The following is a 6,720-nucleotide window of genomic DNA, read 5'->3' on the forward strand; positions in this document are numbered from 1 at the left end:
TTCTTGACCTGCAATCTTCTTCCTGACCTCTCTGCCCCCACCCCCTCTCCGGCCTATTACCCTCACCTTAACCTCCTTCCACCTATCGCATTCCCAACGCCTCTCCCCCAAGTCCTGAAGAAGGGCTTATGCCCTAAAACATCGATTCTCCTGCTCCTTGGATGTTGCCTGACTTGCTGCACTTTTCCAGCAACACATTTTTCGGCTCTTACCTCAAGCGCTGTTGGGAGACAACCACATTACCGTGGGTCTGAAGTCGCATAAAGGCCAGACCAGGTAAGGCTGGCAGATTTGCTGCTCTAAACGCCACCAGTAGTTCCGTGGTCACCATTAAGCCAGCTTTTGTTTATGTTTATATAGAATTCAAATTTCTCTTATCTTGTACACTGAGATTCAAACCTATGTTCCCAGAATGTTAACCAGGTCCTCCTGAATTACTCGCCCAGTGAGATTGATCCTATACCATTGCCTCCCAATTTTGAAGTTTTAAAATCCATGCAATTCCACAAAATGCAATTTTCATTATAAACCTTAATTCAGTCATCTGCCTTTGAGTTTTATTTTGTGATTTAACCAATAGTCATTGATTCTGCAGAGCTTGCGGAAAGTGAAACCATTTATTTTCATGCCCTTTCATTTTCCAGGACTTATTTCTATTTCTTCACACCTGGTCTCTCCCTTGGCAACACATCCAATTTTGTTGTAATGATATTGAAAAGTAACTAATGTTTCAGAACAACACTAATGAGGGATTGGAATTACCTCAGTATGAATTGAATCAGTCTCAAGAACAGATGGTTGGATCAGTCCAAAATTATATGGCCGGGACTTTGGGACCCTGACTTACCGGTAACACGTTCAAAAGTGTACTTACCCCAGAAACAGTCTCCGAATTAACCATCTCCTGCCTCACCACCCTTTCCAGGATAGAGGGCATGTTCCCAATTTCACCAGCTCAATTCAAGGCACCATTAACAGGATGCTCTTTACCCTCATCATTCCCATTGGAAGAGGTGTGGACACCACAGAAGCAAGTTGATCTTCACATGGTTGCCTCGATCAAGTCTGAGATAGACAGGTTTATAATCTGTATGGGAATCAATGATTGTGGATAGGCAGCACAGTGGAGTTGAGGATTGTCAGATCACCCAAGATCCCATTGAATGGTGAAGTGGATTTGATGGGCCGAATGGCCTACTTTTGCTCCTATGTCCTAGAGTCTTATGGAGAAATGCAGTTGCAGCTAATGATATGATGGGCAAAACTATAAGTGGCTTGGAGCAGGGGAAAATCCAACATCCCCACCCAGGCAGTACTTTCTATGGGCTACAATTGTAACTTTTCCTGTCAGCATCCCTTTCTTTGAGGTTTGGAAGTTCTGGTTATGCTCCAGCCTACCACAGGGACGTCACCTCCAGAGGATGGTGGCCTCGGTGAATGATGGGGATCTATTTCGTCAACAACAATATGCAGGCTCCCCCACAGGATCAAACTTAATGGAGTCTGCGATAAGTCTGACTGACTGCTAGTCTACATGGTGTGGGTAGACATTTTGGGTCCCACTGAAGCAGAATATCTCATGCTGTTGGAATGGATCATCTTCCAGTTTGTCCCATCTTCAGGCATGCCAGCTAAGCAACCTCATTCCAAAGGGTCTAAGATTAGGACCATCATTGGCCATGATTAGAATCACCTAACCTGCACATTTTCGGACTGTGGGAAGAGGCCGGAGCATCTGGAGGAAACCCACGCAGAATGTGCGAACTCCACACAGTACAGATGGAGACCATTTGGCCCATCAACTCTAAACCAATCTTCCGAAGAGCATTCTGCCTAGAGTCACCCTATCCTCATTCCCCACACTTCCCACCGCGGTTACAGATCCCTTCACACTATGGGACAATTTAGCATGGCCAATCCACCCTATGGGAGGAAACCAGAGCACCCAGAGGAAACCCTCGCAGACACAGGGAGAATGTGCAAACTCCACACAAATAAGCCATTAAGGGATGAATCAAACCTGGATCCCTGATGCTGTGAAGCAGCAGTGCTAACCACTGAGCCACTGTGCCACTCCATAGGGTCAAAGATTATCGAGGTTGGGGCAGGTGGAGTTGGGAAGCAGTATTTAGGCCACAATCTGATACGTTGCAATCATTTTGGATGGTAAAGCAGGCCCTCGGTGCTGAATGGCATATTCCTGCTCCTAATTTGGATGTTGGCTTGGAAAAAGCTAATGAGTTTCCATTAACATTTACCTTTCAAGCAATAACATTTGCATTTACGTAGCACCTATAGATACACCCCACCAATTCTTTACAAGAATGACTGAGCCGCGTAAAGGAGGTCATTACACAATGAAAGTTGAAACTTTATTGCTGGAACAGCACAGCAGGTCAGGCAGCATCCAGGGAACAGGAGATTCGACGTTTCGGGCACAGGCCCTTCTTCAGCATCTGCAGACCTTACTTTCTCCCATTACACAATGAGCATTGAGATATTTTTTAAGAAGCCTCTTTAAGTAGGGAGGGGTGGTGGAGAGAGAAGGAGGCAGCAAGGTTTAGGAATGACATTCCAGAGTTTTGGAGTCATTGTCATTGGAGGGGGGCAGGTAGGAAATCAGAAATGCTGGAGAGGCCAGAATGGGGAGAATGTAGTTAATAGAGGTGGATGTACCTGCAGCAGTTTATCCTATTATTATCACATCAGTGTCTGTGCAACATGGATGTGTTTGAACTAATTGCCACATCCACACATTAAACAGGAATGCCACTGGCTATAAAGTGCTTTAGATTAGATTACTTACAGTGTGGAAACAGGCCCTTCGGCCCAACAAGTCCACACCGACTCACTGAAGCGCAACCCACCCAGACCCATTTCCCTACATTTACCTCTTCACCTAACACTACGGGCAATTTAGCATGGCCGATTCACCTAACCTGCACATTTTCGGACTGTGGGAAGAGGCTGGAGCATCTGGAGGAAACCCACGGAGAATGTGCGAACTCCACACAGACAGTCGCCTGAGGCGGGAATTGAACCCGGGTCTCAGGTGCTGTGAGGCAGCAGTGCTAACCACTGTGCCACCGTGCCACCCAATTGTTAATGCTTGAGTTCAAAAAGGGTAAGACGACATGGGAGAGGCTGAGAAATCTGCACAAGAATGTCCAGCGCCCGTGCATTGGTGCCCCTCAATATGCCAATCGCAGTCTCCCACCAACAGAAAATTAGAAACTGCAAAAATAATAATGAATGCCTTCGGAATGTTCTAATCTTGTTATCTGGAGATCAGAAAAACATTCTGCTCACTTTGTCTTCATCTTGCTGAGAAGTGCTCTGAATTTCTTTTAATATGCTAAATCGATCACTTTTATTGTTTGATTGAATGCCAGACAAGTCAGGCCCATTGCAATAAAGCAGACTGATTTCCCTTGAGCTCCCATAAAGTCATCTGTCTCTTTGCTTCTGCAGATGGTGCAATGATGAGAGACTTCCCATCCAAGGAACCTGGTCATGTCCACATTTCTATTTATGTGGTCTGTCTCACCACTGCACGTTTTAAATGGGAGCTTTATCTCCCTGTTAGTGTTCCACTTTTGGATTGACGCTGTAACCTCAGCCAGATAAGCTGTGTTTTTGTGTGTGTGTGTGTGTGTGTGCATGGGTCGTGTTATATATACGGGGTGTGTAAAATGGTGCATGAATCTGTGAACAAAGGAGCACAGGAACATGGGAACGTTGGAAAGGGAGTAGGCCATTCAGCCCATCGAGTCTGTTCCGCCATTCAAGGAGATCCTGGTTGGTCTGTAGCATGACTCCATGTACATGCCATTGGCCCATATCCCCTTATTATTTCTGCTTAACAAGAAAAATATACTTGGTGGTATGTCTATATGCCACCTATGTATATATGGTCTGCGTTTATGTCATTGTGTTTAGGGAATTAAATTAGATTGGCAGAGGGATGTAATCCTGACAGGTTGCTTGGAGGAGAGTGAAGCAGAAAATGAATTAGAAATTAAAACAAAAGTGAGTCTGGAAGACAGAGGATAGATAAACTTGGAAGGAAAGGTGAATTTAACAAGCCTAAATGGAGTATATTTTAATAAAAGGAGCTGAAGGAATAAGACAAAAGAGCTAAGAACACAGGAAGACATTTGTGAGTATGTTGTCATAGCTATGACGCAAAATTTAGCTGGAAGATTGGCAAGAGTGGCAGTTCAACGTTCCTGCTCAGAAGGAGTTCAAAGGGTCATAGAGTCACGGGGTCATACAGTCATACAGCTGGGACAGACTCTTTTGTTCAATTTGTCAGAGTCAACCAGCCATCTCAATCTGACCTAGTCCTATTTGCCAGCATTTGGCCCATTTCCCTCTAAACCCTTCCTATTCATATACTCATTCAAATGCCTTTTAAATGTTGCGATTGTACCAGCCTCCATTATTTCCTCTGGCAGTTTATTCCATGCATGCACCTCCCTTTGCATGAAAAAGTTAGCCCTTGGGTCCTTTTTAAATCTTTCCCCTCTCTCCTTAAACCTATGCCCCTTTAGTTTTAGACCCCCCCCCCCCCACCCCCACCACCACCATTGGCTATTCACTCTATCCATGCCCCTCATTATTTTATAAACCTCTATAAGGTTACCACTCAGCCTCCGAGGTTACAGGGGATAAAAGTCCAACCTATCCAGCCTCTCCTTATAAGTCAAACCCTCTAGTCAACATCCTCGTAAATCATTTCTGAATCTTCTCAAGTTTAACGTCTTTCCTATAGAAGGGTGACCAGAATTGTACGCAGTATTCTAAACATTGCCTCATCAATGTTTGCATAGCCGCAACGTGACATCCCAACTCCCATACTCAATGTACTGACCAATGAAGGCAAGCATGCCAAACACCTCAGATGAAATAGAGAGGACAATTGAAGGCGGGGAGCTGGTGGTGGGGAGGTGGTGGGGAGGGGGGATCTTGGTCATAATATTGATGTAATCTGTTTAAGCAGTGGGGAGGGATGAGATCTTACAAGGATCATCACTTGACATATGGGTAGAAGTGAAACAAAACACAAAAGATGAAAACAGGCTATTGGGTGCATGCTATATACCCTCTGACAGTCAGGGAGAGGTAGAGCATCAGATATGTGATCAAACTTCAGGGAAGTGTAAGGATACTGAAGGAATAATAGAGGCTGTTTTAGCTACTCAACTAATAACTGGGCTAGTTTTAGTGTTCAAGGAAGGCAGTAACATTCTGAAATTGTGTCTGGCAGAACTTTCTAGATAGTACTAAGAAAGTCCAATAAGGGAGGGGTCAGTTCTGGATCTAATATTCACATTGGGAAACCTGGGCAGATGGAAGGTGTATCCATTGGGACGCAGTTTAGAGTTAGTCTTATAATGCAATGTGTGTGATTTATGTATATGTTAATATAACTTTGTGGAATGTTTGACTTTGAACCAGTGGCATAAGAATTTTGTGTATCTGAAGGGGTTTAATTACTAACTTATAAGTAATTCTGTGCCATGCAATTTCTTTAAAAGCACATTGTTATAGAAAGACTTCCTGAAGCGTAGTGAATTTTAATTTTTGCTAGGAGAATTTTATGATTGAACAAAGGAAACAACGTAATGTGTGATACTTCCGATTGAAGATTATGGAATTGTTTTTAATTGGGCTTGGAGAAACATGAATAGTTTGAAAGCAAACCAATGTTATTTTGCCTGCAATTTGGGCAGTTCTGTGTGATATTTAGCTGAAACCAATGTGCAAAGTAGCTGCTCATTTGAAAAGGAGAAGATAGCTTAAAATCATTAAAAAAAAGTTCATGCAAGGAGTTTAGAAAAGTTCCAGACTAGAATTGTATGGTCAAAACCTTGAAGGTGAGAAAGTTTAAGCTCAATGATATGATAAATCAGGTCAGAAGCTTCAGTTTCTTACAAGTGAGAATTAAAGTTACAGCTCAGCCAAAGTGAAGTAAACATGGGTATTCTCTCTGGTAAAGGATTTTAGTGGGAGGATGCTGGTGGAACTCTATTTATATTGTATGTTTTTAAGTCTTTCAATACATTCCTTGTGTAAATATTTTGGTTTATTTTGTCCTCACATCTTTTGCATAACAAATCTGCAGCACTGTGTGTGTTTTTTTTTTCAGTGAGGGACCACTTCACTTAAACCAAAGAAACCATCAAAATATGATCTATCAAGCCAGCTTTCAGTTTGGGATCTGACTTGTTCATTAATAACAATAGCTGGGATCATAACAGTGACCAGAACTCCATTGTATTTAACATCGATATGGAAAAGGATAAGGCATGGCCTGAGAATAAAGGTTCTCATCTAATCAAAGGCTGATTTACTAAGAGAAGGGGCAATTTGGCCGTAGAGGGCTGAAAGCAGCTACTTACAGATAAAACTGTGTGATATCAGTGGGACATATTCAAAGAGGAAAAGGTGAGAGTACAAGCAAATAGTTCCCACAAAGATAAAGGATTTGATCAAGATCAGAGAGCCCTGGCTATCAAGGGGCATCGTAGTTGGAATTAATAAATGTAAATAAACTTATGGAAGATACCAAGGGTGCAATACATCCAAATTCCTAGAGGAGCATAAAAAATGTAATGGGGAGCTCATGAAGGAAATTAGCTAAGGAAGTACATGAGATAGCACTGGTGGATAGAATAAAAGTAAACCAAAGATGATCTTTTATTATATAAACAGCAA

This window comes from Chiloscyllium plagiosum, chromosome 12 (assembly GCF_004010195.1).
Source record: "Chiloscyllium plagiosum isolate BGI_BamShark_2017 chromosome 12, ASM401019v2, whole genome shotgun sequence".
Taxonomy (NCBI): Eukaryota; Metazoa; Chordata; class Chondrichthyes; order Orectolobiformes; family Hemiscylliidae; genus Chiloscyllium; species Chiloscyllium plagiosum.